Here is a 17693-nt window from a genome sequence, read left to right as displayed (position 1 = left end):
CTGCACTACAGCATGGTTGTGCACTTAATCTCAGTCTGAATGGACACAGTCACAGCTGAATTCTAAAAACCACAGGCTTTCAGTATATCTGGTTTCTTTTCGATATTCTGCCATGGCAGTGATCAAGTATCACCGACCCAGATAACAAAATATAACTCAGAGGATGAAAGCAGAGGAAGTTGTCCTGTCACACAGCTGACACAGTGGCTGATTGTTTCCTGTGATCAATACTCCCAAAGAGACTTTCAACATTTTCTTGTCATGCATTTAAGTCATTTTATGTGTTTTGTTACACTGCACAGTTAAAATAAATAAATAAATAAATGCGAGGTCTGTTAAAAAAGTAACGGACCTTTTTATTTTTTGCAAAAACTATATGGATTTGAATCACGTGTGATTGCATCAGCCAAGCTTGAATCTTCGTGCGCATGCGTGAGTTTTTTCACGCCTGTCGGTTGCGTCATTCACCTGTGAGCATGCCTTGTGGGAGGAGTGGTCCAGCCCCCTCGTCGGATTTTCATTGTCAGGAAATTGGCTGATCGACTGCCGCTTTGCTTCACCAAAATTTTTTCAGAAAGTGTGAGAGACAGCCAAGTGGAAACCATTCAGAAAATTCAGATGGGTTTCGGTGAAGATCTTATGGGGATCACAGAGATTAAGGACAATTACAACTGGATTAAAGACGGCCCACAGCGGCGGATCGCGCGCCGTGCACCGAGTGGCGATCGACAGGCTCAAACGACCAGATCATTTCGAAAGTGAACGCTTTGTTGATCCGGGACGTCGTCTGACTACCAGAGAAATGGCAAGACAGCTGGACATAGCACTTTTTCGACACATTCCACTGTTACAGGAGTTTTTGTAATGGAAAGAGGAGCGGAGAAATTCGCCACGGAGCCGCTCATGGCGCGGGACGAAAGCACCTCCGTGTTGGTCTCACAGGACAAGCCCTAACATGCCCAGCTCTTGCACCATTCAGAAGATTCAGATGGCTTTCGGTGGCTTTTCAGTTGTGTGACTATCCGAGAAATTGTGGACGAGCTGGATATGCCACATGTCCTGTGAGGCTTCATCACGGCGTTGCTTTTTGTTCTGTGCCCTGCGCCTCCGTCCCGACGCGCGAATCCCTCCGCACGTCTTTTCATGCCGAAAAAGTACTGATGTCAAACTCTTCTGCCATTTCTCTGGTAGTCAGACGACGTCCGGATCAACAAAGCGTTTACTTTGGAAATGAACGGCACATTCCACTGTTACAGGAGTTTTTTGTAACTTTAACTTTGTAACTTTAATCTGATTACTCATTTGGAAAGATTAACGCGTTAGATTACTTGTTACAAAAAAAAGTGGTTAGATTACCGGCATCACTGGTAATAATGTAATAATTTCAACACATTTTTCAGTCAATTGGAGGCCCTGCAAACTAGTGCAACATGGTTGGTGCCCCACGCAAGCTGCGTAGTCTGCTTATGCCGAACGGCGGTGCTGGCTGTCTCTCACACTTTCTGAAAAAATTTTGATGAAGCAAAGCGGCAGTTGATCAGCCAATTTCCTGACAATGAAAATCCAACGAGGGGGCTGGACCACTCCTCCCACAAGGCGTGCTCACAGGCGAATGACGCAACCGACAGGCGTGAAAAAACTCACGCATGCGCACGAAGGTTCAAGCTTGGCTGATGCAATCACACATGATTCAAATCCAACTAGTTTTTGCAAAATATAAAAAGGTCCCTTACTTTTCTAACAGACCTCGTATAATAATAAATATCCAGGCAGCCAACTGCACAGATTCTGAGTTGATGCACAATAGTTTTTGCCACTGTAACTTCCAGCAAGAAGGTTGTGGGATCAATTCCCACTTGTGGCCTTTTGTGTGTGGAGTTTGTATGTTGTTCCTGTGTTTGTGTGGGTTCCCTTCAGGTGCTCAGGCTTCCTTCCACATCCAACAACATGCAGGTTAGGTGGATTTGAAACTTTAATTTGTCCGTAGGTGTGCGTGAGGGTTTTGATTTGTGTTTGTCGGTCTATTTGTGGCCTCATAACAGACTGACATCCTTTCCAGAGTGTAACCAGCCTCAAGAGCTATGACTTTGGGGATAAGCTCCAGCCCCTCCACCTTAACCCTTAACCCCAAATTGGAGTAAGCAGGTGTAGAAACTATATATATATATATATATATATATATATATATATATATATATCAAACAAAGTTGCTTTTGTATGGATATGGTGCATTAAAGTTCCCCACAATTTAATCAGTTTAACCTCATTATATGCTGTAAGACATTTATTGTGTAATGGTGTTATAAGGCTGTGGCCTGTCTAAACCTTTAATTCCAATTTTGATAGAGACATTAGCCTAAAATGAAGGCTGGCTATCTATTCATCATCCGTCATTAATGTTACACGTGTTCAAATCAATACATAATGCAATTTTAATCCCACGGTTTTATTTGATTCCTTATGATTATATTTTTAAAATAACCATGGATATTTCTGACTAACTTAAAACTTCATTGCAGAATTCTAAATTAAAGACATTTTTCTTTAGTCATTTTTAATGCCCTCTCATGGCCCACCTGCAGAACACTGACAGACCACCAGGGGGATAAAGCCAACTGTTTTTGAATGACTGATTTATCTGTTCATTAAATGTACTTTGCAGTGAATATGCCTCAGGTTTTCAAAAGTTGAGACAAATGCATTTCATCTTCAAAGCAGTGGAAGTACCACATGAAGTTACACATCAAAAATGTTTTTTTTATTTTATTTTGAAAGGCAGAACTCTTCCTGGCATTAACAAATGAGGGGGTTAGCGTGACTAAGGCCCATCTCCCACTGCCAATTTTTCACCCTGATTGATGTGCAGTCTACAGTTGTGTGCCACACAATTACCAGATCACTGCTGATTACAAGCGGCATGAACGCAGCGCTATATGTTTATTGTGCATATCCTCTTGTTAACAACTGTAGCGTCTGTTAATATGGCTTTCATAGCATTATAGTATATTTCCAGAGGAAATCTGAAATGGTCAGCAACTGGTGGGTCTTTGAACTGCACACACACCCACTAACTGCTGCACTCATTTCACAAATAACACAATCTGCATTGTATTTTAATTTCTTAGATTGTAGCTTGACAAAATGAAAATAACAAGCACCCCAATATTCAAGTGTACATTATTTATTACGTGCACAAACAAAGGCACTAACTCAGAGGCACAAACAAAATAATAACAATGCCATATGTGACAATGTCTCAAAATGGAATAAACTTAAAAGTGTGTGCAGTTTGTTTTCAAGTTTCTCTCTTTTTTACCAACACGAGTGTACTGCAAAACAATGCTCATTGTGTGAAGCACGTTTCATGCACTGTAAGCCCTTATTGTCCGTGCATGATGAACATTCCAGGCTGCCCCTGCAGCAGTGTTGCCACAGTTACTTTGAAAAAGTAATCTGATTACTGATTACTCCTTGAAAAAGTAACTTAGTTACTTTACTGATTACTCAATTGTAAAAGTAACTAAGTTAGATTACTAGTTACTTTTTTAGTTACTTTTCCCAGCTGCCGACAACAACTCACTTTATAGTCACCCTTTCTTGACTTCAATGAAAATAAATACTTATTTTATAAAAAGTAAAATAAAGACCTCTTTCTTGACCTCATATTTAACTGTTGACAGCGCTGTAACAGTAACAATTTCTAACCTACATTGTTTAGAAATGTAACTATTAAATTCTAACTCTCTAAACATTTTACTTGTCGAAATTATTATTATTTTAAGCAATATTAGTAGTTGTAGTAAAAACGGCTTCAAAACTGGACCTTTAATCTAGGGGTGTTGTGGGGGGGCACATCCTTGCCCCACGCCCCCATTCCATCTGGATTCGCCCCTGCTTTGGCGTTTGAGCACAAAGAATGGATAACATTTATTTATGCAGAAAACAGGACCAGATTTACAGGTAAGAAAGTTTTATTGCGTTTTCACATCATGTGGTCCTCAGAAAGAGAGTTTAGGTGCATTTGAGTGGAAAATAGTGTTAGTTGTTGACGCGTCGCAGAGTATCAGCTGTTTTTAACGAGACGATACGGAGCGGCTCAGCTCAGAATTCTAAATAAAGGAGGGGAAAAAGTATAAAAATGTCTTTGTAAAGCTCAGTGCAGGTGTGCTGATCACCGCGCTTTAAGAGGTGAGGACGAGTCGAGCAGCTGCAAAAAACCGTGGATGAAAAGCTCACAGCTCACTTAAAGTGGGCAGTTCAGTCGAACCCTGACCTCCTGCCCACAGACCAAGTTTAATGCTGCTATCGACCCACAATGAAAATAATAGTAATGCACAGTGACATGGAGAAGTAACTTTAATCTGATTACTGATTTGGAAAGATTAACGCGTTAGATTACTCGTTACTATAAAAAGTGGTCGGATTAGAGTAACGCGTTAGTAAGTAACGCGTTACCGGCATCACTGCCCTGCAGTGCAGACAACAGAATGAGCCAGCAGCTTTCAAACCCAGTATGTGGCCATGTCACTGTCTATGTGAACAATAAGCAGTGGAATCCTGGACACATGTCCTCCCCCTGCGCATCACTAGCGCACCCCAGTCAGCCACCTCAAAACATCCACAAAGACTGTCTACTGACTCCTGTGGCCACCTCTGTACCACTCTGGTGAGTACAGGTTGCTGCCAGACTGCAGGGATGTAAAGTGGCTCTAAATATACCAGATTATGGTTCGCTTTGGAGGGTGGCACTGTATGCTCCCTTAATTAGGAAACGGAGCAGTCCGTGGCCTCAACTTTATCTAAAGTCTGCGTCTTTTAGTGAAGCTTAGAGTGAGTGGCCAGCGATCATCTTAGTATTTCTTCTGTTTTTCTTGTTGCTTAATGCTGATAAATTATATTGTATTTGTTATCTTTCTGGTGCCTGTTTCTGAAACCCTCCTGTCTTGTGCACCGGCAACATTTCCTATTCGTTTTGTGAATTGTTTTGTAATTTGTGTCGGTAGCATGGCCCAAGCAGATGGTCACCCCTTTGAGTCCCGTCTGCTTGAGGTTTCTTCCTCAGAGGGAGTTTTTCCTTACCACTGTTGCTGTTGTGTGGGCCGCTGAAGAGGAGGTACTGCTGGCCCACCACCACCAGATGGCGCCCTGCTTGGAGTGCGGGCTCCAAGCACGAGAGGGCGTCGGAGCCGCTGGAAGTGACAGCTGTCACCTATCAACACCAGCTGTCACCCATCACCACCACTACAAAGGCCGGACTGCAACTCCACCTCCTCGCCGAGAAATCAGCTACCATTCAGGTAACTTCTCTGCTGACTTAACACTGAATAATAGTCTGAACTCTTTTGCAGCCGTTTTCCTGTGGTGTCTGCCTTATCTGTGGGATTGGCGTTTGGTGTGATCAGCGACGGCTTCGCTTCACACTCCAACCAGATAAGTGGTTAGACAGGAGCTGCACGAGTGTGTGATTGGAGGTGGAGGTGCTCCCTCCTAACTAAACACAGACTGTGGGATTACTGAGTGTGCGAACTCGCACTCATCAATACTGTTTCTGTTCTCTGCCAGCAGTACCGGGTCTGACTGCTGAAGACAGTGGCCACCTGGGGCGCAGGGCTTGGCGGCTCTGGTGTTCTTCAGATCCGTTGGTGGTGGAAGCTGTGTGGGATCCGGCTCTTCTCTCACCAGACGTCTTCTGTCTTCGAGCCTGCCCACATGCCACCTTGTGTATAATTGACATTCCACCATATTGTTATTGTCTGTACTTCGTTGTGCGATTCACAACATTGAATTGTTACTTTTTGGCTTATCCATTGTCCGTTCATTACCGCCCCCTGTTGTGGGTCCGTGTCACGACACTTTCACAACAGTTGCCTGTGTGCTATATAAATGAAAATAACTTGAAAATTGAAACTGACATTAGCATACAGCAGGTCTATTGTCTTTTGTGTTATAATCAACAAACTGCTTGAAAGTGGGAAGGGATGTTGAAAGGGTAACAAGGATAAAATCCCCAGAGATAGCAATGAAATCACCTGGGTGCAGTTTCTGTAGCCTCGCCGTTGTGGAGGTGATGACATCACTGGCCCGTAACGCATCAGCTGCCGGTAGGATCTAAACAATGAGGACGGTAGGGTGGGAAATCTCCATTGGCAAATAATAAGGATTAAGACTCACACAATGAGCCCTCACATAGTGTGCTGGAGTGGTAGGCTGAAGGCAGCTGACATGAACAGACTCAACAAGCTCATCAGTAGAGCTGGCTCTGTCCTGGGGGTTGAGCTGGAAGTGTCAGAGAGGAGGATGCTGAAGACCTCCCACCCCCTGTATCCCACACTGACGTCCTATCAGAGCACCTTTGGTCGTAGACTAAGACTACAGAGGTGCACCACAGAACACCACAGGAGCTCTTTCCTGCCTGTGGCAATCGGACTGTATCATTCCTCCCCCTTCTACAGAATGAATACATAATGAAAAGAGTTATTCAATTTATGTGTATGTTTCTGTTATTGTGCCCCTGTTCTGTGGAATGATCTCCCTGCGTCAATAAAACAGTCAGATTCTGTAAAGACTTTCAAGTCCAGACTTAAGACGCACTTATTTTCCCTTTTGTATGGCTAGCATACTGGCATAGTACGCTTCTATGCTTTTTACTCTTTTAATTCATTTTATTAGTAAATGGAGCAGGCCGCAGCCTCAACTTTATCTAGGTTCTGGGTCTTTTGGTGAAGCTTAGGGCTTGTGGCCGGTGATTGCCTTAGTATTTCTTTTGTTTTTGTTGTTGCTTAATGCTGACAAATTATACTGTATTTGTCTTTCTGATGCTTGATTCTGCTTCTTTTTTTTTTTCTTTTCTCTCTGTTTGAGGTGCGGCTCTATCCAGAGATGCATGTGGTATCTGTTTCAGAAACCATCCTGTGCACTGGCAACATTTACTGTATGTTCATTTTGTGAATTCTTTTATAATTTTTTGTCTGTAGCAAGGCCCAAGCAGCGGGTCACCCCTTTGAGCCTGGTCTGCTTGAGGTTTCTTCCTCAGAGGGAGTTTTTCCTTATCACTGTTGGTGGGTTGGTAAGGTTCGACCTTACATGTGTGAAGTGCCTTGAGGCAATTGTGATTTGGCGCTATATAAATAAAAAGAAATTGAAATTAAATTGAAATTATCAAACAACTTGTGCATAAAAACATTGTACTTATTAGATTTTATTTTATCATTTTAGTCACTGTTCTACACTTGGTTTTGGTACTTGTATTCTAGTTGGCTTTTTTTTTCTTTCCTATTTAACTAATAGCACTTTCTGTAATTGTGTATTGTTGTTTACTGTTTCGGTACTCTGGCAAAATAATTTCCTTCGGGATAAATAAAGTTAATCTTGATATGCATCAACTGATGAACTGATGTCATTCCTGGTCATTCATGTGCTGTGCACTCACATTCCCACTGCCTTCTGTCTTGTCATAACACAGCACAGTTGCTTGATTTTTATTTGGAAATTTTAACCCAGGAGCAGACATAACAGTGCTGGTTTAATAAGCACAGCTGCTGGTTCATTGATGCATGACATCCCACACTGAGGATGTGGAATAATAAGGGACATTATACTCCAAACATAAACTAATGTAGGGCAACACTGGTTTGAGATCAGTTTGTCTTGTACAATATGTTGACTAGTGTGACTTCCAACCATGGTTAATAATCACATGATGTATTTTCCATTGCCCTGTTATTGTGAAATTCTGGAAATTTTTAAGTGAATGCATGCAAGAATTTTGCAAGGGGAAAATGCATTTCTGAAATTATGCACGAGGAAACGTACATGCTGCTATTTTTACATGTCAAAAAAGTGCACATATGAGATGAGGTGAAATGAAGTTAAGTGCATTGCTGCTGCATTTGCTGATATCTTGCAAACTCAGTGACACTGCTGTTCCCCTTGTGGCCTCTATCCAAAAAATAAAATGGGTCCACTGACTTTTTATTGCACTCACTTTTTCATATGAAGACAGACTGAAGTGGGATTACATCTTTCTGGCAAAGAACCAAGCCAAAATAAACTAAGTGTAAATCCAAATCCAAACATGGCATGTTGGAGATCTCATAGAAGCTTGTGTTCGTATAGAAGTGGCTCCAAAAATCAAATTTGCCTCAGATCTATTGAGTGTCTGCAAATCTGGCATTTCACCCAAATGTTTCCAATGTTGAGTCACAACTTGAGAGTAAATATTTGATATTTAACTCACCATTCACGTATGCAAGTGTGTCCAAACAATAGTGAAAAGTGGACATTGTGGTGTGCTGAGAGGAATTGAGCACTGTCCCACATTCTTCCTTAAAACAAATTTCTGCTCCTACAGTCAGCTATCCCACTTTGAAAAGATCTTATGTATAAATGCCAGTTGTATGTGTGTGTATACATGTTTACATGTCCAAATACGTATGGACCTCAGTGATGGATGGACCAGTGTTGAAATACTTGTGTAAGTGAGTGTATGTGATAGCAGAAGGGGAAGGCCCAATGTTGAAATAGTTAAAAGGCCTTCCAAATTAAAAGTCACACTTCCTTCCACACTTCTTTGCTTCCTTGGGCACAATGCTGAAATACTTAGCAATAATTACCTCCGCCAAGGAGGTTTTGTTTTCGGTCGGGTTTGTTTGTTTGTTTGTCTGTCTGTCTGTCAGCAGGTTAACTCAAAAAGTTTTGAATGGATTTTGATGAAATTTTGTGGAGTGGTTGGAAATGACAAGAGGAACAAGTGATTAAATTTTAGTGTTGATCCGGATCACGATCCAGATCCCGATGCTAATGTGTTAGCATGTCTATGGCATTTTCAATGTTAAAAGTTAGCATTAAGCAGTTGCAGCTGTCATCACGTTCGGGTGCATTTGTTTTCAAATTGTAATATTTCTTATTGTTACCTCCACCAAGGAGGTTGGAAATGACAAGAGGAACAAGTGATTAAATTTTAGTGGTGATCCGGATCATGATCCAGATCCCGATGCTAACATGTTAGCATGTCTATGGCATTTTCAATGTTAAAAGTTAGCATTAAGCAGTTGCAGCTGTCATCACGTTCGGGTGCATTTGTTTTCAAATTGTAATATTTCTTAAATTTATTTTTGTTTATAGATTAATAATCTAATGATTATTATATACAAGTTTAGAGAAAGAGACAAAAAGAAATAGATCACTGTGCCAAGGAGGGAATCTATTTAGGGTCAGTGACCCTATGGCCTTGTTTAGAGAAGTGTTTCATAAATGCTAAAAAATTGATATATTTGCAGTTTAGTTGAATAATAAATTGAATTTTGTCTCTTATTTGTTTTTGTCTATAAGCACGTGCAATATTAATATCAGTGCTCAGATGACAGTAGCTTCTGGGAAAGGTGCAAGTTGCAATAAACTGTGATGCCAAGCGCTAAGGATACATGCTATCCAGTCACAGCAGATGAAACTTTTTTTACTACTGAGCAAACATCATTGTTACACTTTTATAGGTTCAATGATTCCACGGCATGTAGATGTTATGGCGTCAGTAATCCCATGGCCTTGGCGGAGGTTTGCACTCTCTGAGTGCTTCTAGTTAGTTAATAATATCTACCTAAAAAAATTAACTAGATAAAAGTTCAATGATGAGGATTAAATTTGACTTCAACCTGACTCAGTTCCATCTTTGATGCTATTGATAGCTTTTATCAAATCCATCAATGTTTGTATATGGGTGGATGTATATGTCCGGTTATCGAAATAATGACTGAACTATTGCTAAGCAACAGTTACCATGACAAATAATTCATTATAAAGACAGGGATGGGGCAGGTGCTGTCCAATTTCTATGGGCCCTTCAAATTAAATGTCCACCGTATTTCCATGCTTTGTTGACTCTTTCCTTCCTGGTCCATCAAGATCAATGTTCAGTGAGGAGGACTAAAATTGTCTTTCATCTCACTTAGGTCTGATTTTGATGGTCATCAAAGATACTTATAGCATTGGCTGTGCAGCACATATACTGCAATAGCTGAAACAATCATATGTCTACATAATCTTACACCTTGGCAGTACCTGGGTGCCTGTTAGTGCTTGTTAGTTCGAACCCAAACCCAAAAGTTGCCATGAAACCTCAAAAAAAGTTTCCCACATCACATAAGTAGGTTCTGGGATTCCAAGCTCCAATGCACTTTATGATCCCAAAAGCTTTTCCCAGGTCTCTGTTGATCTCAAAGGAAAATATGACAGAGAGTATCATGACCAAGACAAGTGAATGTCTCAACAAATTCAATGCAAAAACTTTTTACCTCCACCAAGGAGGTTATGTTTTCGGTCACATCCGATTGTTTGTTGGTTGGTTTGTGTCACAAAGCAGCCAAGTCAATCAAATGCTTCCCCAATTCAACATAAGATGGAAGGAACCCATGTCTACATTCCTACTGTAATTACCTAAAATTTCAGTATTTATCTTGCATGACATCTGCAGTAAACAAACAAGAGAATTGATTGGTAAAAGGTTGACATAAACTGGTATATTAGAAAAATTGCATGTAGCGGATGATATTTCTTGAGACATTGATGTAACTGAGGTCGTGGCATCACTTCCCACCTGGTCCCTTCTGTGTGGAGTTTGCTTGTTCTCCTAGGTCCTTCCTCCCACTTCCAAAGATGTGTAGGTTAAGTGAAATGGAAAATTTAAATTGTCCGACGAGTGCGTGCAAGTGTGAATGTGTTTGCCTGTGTATATGTGGCCCTGTGTTAGACTGGAGTCCTCTCTAGGATGTACCCCACCTCATGTCCTATGATTGCTGGGAAATGCCCCAACCCCCCTGCCTTGACCCTTGTTTGGAGTCTGTATAGAAAATAAATGAATGAATGTACCTTACAGACTATAATGCACATCACATAATTAAGTATATTAATTAAGTTCATTTCAGAGTATTAAATTTTACATCAGACATGCCCTTTTTTTAAATTTTGCATTAGAAATTTGCCAGTGTTCATCCATTAGGTTAAGTGCTTTGTGTCTTAAAATATGCATTTCAAATGTCGAAAGATTTTCTGTTATATAAAACAAACCAAATGCCTGGGGCTCGTAATTCAAAGTATACTGCAGTTGAACCCTCTCTCAAGGGGCCGCTGATTGTTTGGTTTTGTGTCTCCTGTCAGGCTGAGGTATTTCCCGTTGCTCCCCAAAGGCCCCGAATCAATCCGCCTGCTAGATGTGAAGGTGGCATTTAGTCTCCCCTCCCTTGGGTCTGCGTATAGAAACTGAGTTTCTTCCTCGTCTGTAACACTTGTCACCTAACCCCGTCTGTCTGGAAAATTGCTAAACGTGGTTTAATGTCATCAAACAATGTGTTTGAAAAAAAGAAGAAAGATGTCAGATGAACTACTTTATTGTGGAGAATAGTTCTAAACTTTCTGAAACTTTCTGTATGCTGAACCCATCTGTAGAGATTTTGTTATTCTGCTGGTGTGTATCCAGCCTGTGGTACCCATCACTCCACACAGCAATCTAAACCATCCTCCTCTGTGAGATGGAAACACCGGAGATGGAAACACAACTGCAAAGATTTTCCTGAAATATACCTCTCAAGAGATATTTTCAATAGAGTTATTGAGATTATCCAAAATTAATTAACTATGTCATTGATTGTTACCCAGGGTGTTTGCTCAGGCTTCTCCTTGAAGTGGAACTCTGATATTTTACAACTTGGGCTCTATTTTTTCCTTATTGATTTATTTTTAAAATGTTTTAGGGTTGTCTTTTCATTTGGTACAGAACAAACTTACTCAGTGCATTATTGATTTAGAATGCAAAGACCGTCGCCGACAAATGGGTGAGTGAGTGTAAAGGCACAGGACAATCAGAAACAGAGAAAACCACTTCTTGTTGCCGGCAAACATCTAAAAATACTATGAGAAGTGTCCAGTATAATAGAGATTGTCCCTCCATCGGTAAGTGTTCACATGTTTACAACACTAAATGTAATAAAACTTCTTAAATGACAGATCATACAGTTAGCTGCGTACCTTAGCCACCTTGTCATCGGCCACCGCTGCTATATGTAGAGTCTACTTCCAATGGGGGATGGGTGTTACTGAATGAGCGGGTATAGTGGGTGCTGGGGGGATCTACCCCCCCCCCTAAAAAAAAACCAAATGCAAAAACAACAGTTTAGTAACTGTAATTGTAAACATTACAATCTATTCATGTGTGGAAGAATCTTGTAATGCAATTTAAGACACCCCTAAGATGGTCCATACCTTTTCTTAGCTTTTGTCTGCCTGCCTAACCCCCATCGTTGAGATTAATGCAACATCCAAAGATAAAATTACACATATATAGAGAGTTGTGAGAATGTTGCACTCAGTTTGTGACCACTCTTTGCAACAGTTTTGTGTAGTTGTACACAATTCTGCAGCCTCAAGGAGCATTAGATAAAGCAGGTTTAGGTCCAGATCTGTGTCTGGCTCTCATTGGCCTTCTTCATCCATCTCCCCCCATCTGATCCTCTTCTCCTGAATAAATAACACACTGACTTCTCTCTGTTTCCTGCAGCTCTCCCTTTTTTTTTATTTTCACCATCAAAACTGCAACCCCATCCGTGACACACACAGTCTGCTATGTAAAAGCTTCCTGTTTTACAGCCCGGAGACCGTTATTCATCGCAAGTTGTGTCTTGTAAAACACGGCGAGAACCATGAATTAAGCCTAAACCTGAGCTTGATTAATTAAAAAATAAATAAAATAAAATGGGCAGATGAACAGTAACTTTTTTTTTAAACCACTGCTGCTTCCTGCCCAATACTTTTTTTTAATTAACAATGAAAGATTTCACAAAAACAGCAGCAACAACTGTTAGCAAATCTGTAAGTCATCAAAGAAAATCTCCCACTTTGAACCACCTTTGCATCTTGAACACGTCTGTTTCTATTATGTTCCTCCTCCTGGCGAAGAAAAAAAAAAAAAAAAAAGCTTTCAGTGGCTCCGACCATGATTCAAAAATAAATCTGTAATGTGCTTCACGTGTGATTTGGTACCGTAGAGTGTGTGTGTGTGTGTGTGTGTGTGTGTGTGTGTGTGTGTGTGTGTGTGTGTGTGTGTGTGTGTGTGTGTGTGTGTGTGTGTGGACGATTAGGAGGCACCTCCATTGGTGTGCAGTGAGCTGAGCTAATGCAAAGCATTTTATGGATGGAGAACATATTGGAAACAGCTGCTTTTCTGCACGTCAGAGCCCTTTTGTCATGTTGAGCATCATGATGCCCACACTGCTGCACAACAGCCCCACTGTTGCTACCTTCCTCTGTTAATGCAGTTACATACAGGCTTCAGTCTGTGTGCATTTGGTGCCACTGAATATTATGGAAAGGTACCTTTACAATCGATGTAGCCAGTATTTGGCTTTGGAGGTTTTATTCAACACATGCTGCATGACCTCACTCCTCAATGAGTCAGTTTCCTTTCCCTGATATCTGCACCTGGATGCATTATTCCACTTCTGCACCCCAGGAGGTATAGAGTGCATGTGTGTGTTGTTGTGTGTTTTTGAGCACATGCCTATGCAGATTGATTTTGGGCTCCTGGAGTCCACTGGTGGAGGTGAAAAGACAATTTGTGATTTGAACGTATGAGTGGAAATTTCAAAGATAACGATGTGTTTGTGGTTGTTTCATGTAAATGTGTACAGACAGGGGTGTAACCACAAAGTATTTTTTTTTTGGGGGGGGGGGGGTGGCAGGTGGTCACTGTGTACTTGATGTCACCATATTAATGTTTTGAGCACAAGGAAATAGTTTTTTGTTTTTTTGTTTTTTTTAATGAAAATGTCTGGTTCATTCAATGTTTCAACTGATTCAACACATTTCAAAAATTTCTGAAGCAAGCATTTAATTCACTGTTGTAAGTTTTTCAAATGTTGCAAAACAAAGATGATTTATTCATTCAGTTTTGTGTTTTTATTCTTTGGAAACAGCAAAATTCTGAAGCATTTGCTTTTTTTGTCTAAACCAATGATTCAACACTGCTCACTAGTTGTCCTCTCAGTAGTGTCACTAACATTTGAAAATAGTGTCTTTTTAGGATGCAACTGGTTCAATCACAGTGTTTCAAAAGTTTAATGTCATTAAATATCGTATCTTTTATTTTTTTCAGATCTTTCAACACTACAAATCACTGATTAAAACAATTTGCATCATTCAGAGTGTGTTGAAGCAAATAATCATTTTATGAAGTTAATGGATGATGTACTTTTCTATTTAGAAATAATGCATCTCCCACTGCCCACAGTGTCGAATCAGTGAATCATTTTTCAAACTGTTTGGTTCATTCAGTGCTTCCGTACATATGACAGAATTGTAGGGCCACATTGAATGTCTTTTTTTTTTGGACTTCGAGAATAAAGTCGTAATATTACGAGAAAAAAAGTCATAATATTATGAAATTAAATTTGTAATATTACGAGAAAAAAGTCAATTTTATGAAAAAAGTCGTAACATTACAATAAAACGTCAAAATATTATATTGACTTTATTCTCATAATATTATGACTTTATTGTCGTAAAATTACAAATTTATTCTCATAATATTACAACTTTTTTCTCGTAAAATTACAACTTTATTCTCGTAATATTACAACTTTATTCTCGTAATATTACAACTTTATTCTCGTAATATTACAACTTTATTCTCAAACTCTTAAAATTATGACTTTATTCTCGTAATATTACGACTTTATCCTCGAAGTCTTAAAAAAAAAAATCTATGTGGCCCTAAAACGCCATCGTACCTTCAGTGTTTCAAAAATTTTTATATATATATATATATATATATATATATATATATATATATATATATATATACAGGGTCGGACTGGGAACAAATTTCGGCCCTGGCATTATCCTCTGGACCAGCCCACTATTGGCCCGACGAATCCACCCCCAAACACGCACACCCACTCGTCCATACCGAACCCCCAATGAACAAATACTATACACCTAAACACCATGAACACACACCTAAACACACACTTTCACTGTCATTTCAACTTGATCATAGTACAAAACGTGGACCCAGCTCCACAAAGGGGCGTCCTGATAACATTAAAGGCAATTACATATTTTGACGAAATTACAAATTTAAATGACTATATATATATATATATATATATATATATAACAACCACTACCTGAGTTTGTTTTAGTCTTTTCAGCATTTTTGTAATCAGTGAATAATTACCTTCACCAACAAGGTTATCCTACAATTATTCTTATATCATTGTGATTTTTTCCTGAAAATTCATATCATGATAAGCAAGAACTGATACAATTTTCAAGGTCATAGGTCAAAGGGCAAAGCCAGGAAAAAATCTTGGAAAAATCCCTACCTTGAAAACTGAATGCATTTTTAAAAAATTCATAGCTCTGTCAAAAAAGATAAAATTTCATTCATATTGGAGTGTTATGTGAGAGCATATCCTTTATCGACTGACAAAGTTTGATCCGGATCTGATCAGATTACAGATTTTGTGGCCATTTACATTTAACATTAAAACCTCCATTAAATGAATATTTTACATTATATGTTAATCAAACATGCCCCAATCACTCTTATATTTGAAAGTGATGTGCAGACTGTTACAAATGCCTGTTTGATGTTTGATCTGGATCTGATCCCAATTGTGAATTTTGTGGGCATTTGAATTTAATATTGAAAAGCCCATTTGTTGTTTTCCATTACATCTCAGTTGATTGGATGGAGGTTCCAGTTTTATGCCTGATTGTCTGTCTTCCAGTTATCAGTTGGAAACCAAGTGCAAAAAGCAATGACAAATTGTGCATAGCAGAGATAGCCAATGTTCTGTGAAAATTAGCGGAAAAAGAATTCAGAAACCAAAATAATTGAAGAAAAAAAAAAAACCTGACAAAACCACACAAAAAACTTTGACTCAAATGCATGAACTAAATACATACTCCTGACATTTGATCACATGTAATTTAGCTTATTAAAAGCCACTTTTAACAGGACTTTGAGCTTGAAAATGTTTTCCAAGGTAAAATTTTGTGGAATTGGAAACTCGTTTTGGAGGAAGTTAGGCTAGGTGCTCTAGTTTTTGAGGCAATGGGTTTATTTTATTTTTATTTATTTTGCTTTTCAAACAATGAGTTGTTTCTGAATATTTTTTGAGCACTGAAAAACTTTTTTGTGTATTTGACTGCGTCTGCCATCGAAACAATGCTCCTGACGTAAGAGGAATGACAGATGACAATCTGAATGGTGTAATTCAAGTTATGTCCATCTATCCATCCATCCATCCATCCATCCATCCATCCATCCATCCATCCATCCATCCATCCATCCATCCATCCATTAATTAATAGATTAACTAATTGAGCTTCTTTACTGTACAAAATAGAAAAAATAGAAAATTCTACTATAGGATATTGTATTTGCTTTTTCCAAAATCTTCTGTTATGATGCATTCATGCCCTGTGATCTCAGAAAACAATACATCTGCACAAGATGACCAAGAAAACATATCACATGACCATTTCTGTATGTAATGAGGCATGGTGGGAAGTACAGTGTCATGAACTTTGCCTTTCTGAGATGATGTAACACTTCACAGCAGATCATTTTTCAAATGGACAGTTCCCCAAAATTTGACAAAACTCACTCAAAAGAAAAAAAAAAAAAAAGATTATGGCAAAGCATGATGCCATTGTGTGTCAAAACAACACAATGCACACTCGGGCATAAACTTTGATGATTGTGCAGTCAAAAGTGCACATGTTCAGGTTGATCTCGAGTAAATGCCACTGAAATCTTTGGAAAAATTTTGTTCCTGTGAATTATGGTTTTAAAGCTTCATCAGTTCCCATAAAGCCATCCGTCACACTGAGCTTGCTTCGTCATGCAGCAAATTCATCAAGGGAGAGAAGGATGGAGGGGGCACTTGAGGGACATGCATGAATGAATGAGTACGACTAAGGAGTGAGACTGTGTGAAAAGGGAAGAGATGAGTGGAAAAGGGCAAAATGGGAGCAAAGCATGGAAATAAGTGCTTGTAAAGTGAGAAAATTAAAGAAAGAGGGAGACATACGGATATGACCCGGAGGGCGACAAAATCAGCAGATAAAATGAAGGAGCAAGAGCAGCCGTAAAGTGAGAGAAGTCATTGAGACAGATTCATGGTGATAAGGGAGGGCCTGAGTTCCCTCCAGTACTGGAAACTACTCAAAGTGTCATTGCGTGTCTGTTTGTGTGCCTGAAAGATTGGACTAGCTGTCTTTTTTTGCAGTGCATTGTCTCAAAATAAAAAAAAAAAACAACCTTTGCATGGACAAAAATTTTCAGCACACCCTCTCAATTTAATTCAAGAGTCAGGATGATGTCAAAATATTTTGTGTATGTAAGTAGACATAAAAAAAAATCATCAAATAATTCTAGTTGATTTTACATGATTCATGGTGTGAAATGGTACCTGCCCTTCTGTTAAATGCTGTAGAATCTTGCAGCTCATAAGGATTAATTGACTATTATTTATTTGCAAGAGCTCATAACTGCATTATACACACACACACACACACATATACGAGGTCTATTAGAAAAGTATCCGACCTTATTATTTTTTCAAAAACCATATGGATTTGAATCATGTGTGATTACATCAGACATGCTTGAACCCTCGTGGGCATGCAAGAGTTTT

The sequence above is a fragment of the Thalassophryne amazonica genome, chromosome 20, assembly GCF_902500255.1.
Source record: "Thalassophryne amazonica chromosome 20, fThaAma1.1, whole genome shotgun sequence".
Lineage (NCBI taxonomy): Eukaryota > Metazoa > Chordata > Actinopteri > Batrachoidiformes > Batrachoididae > Thalassophryne > Thalassophryne amazonica.
Note: the sequence above shows the minus strand (reverse complement) of the source record.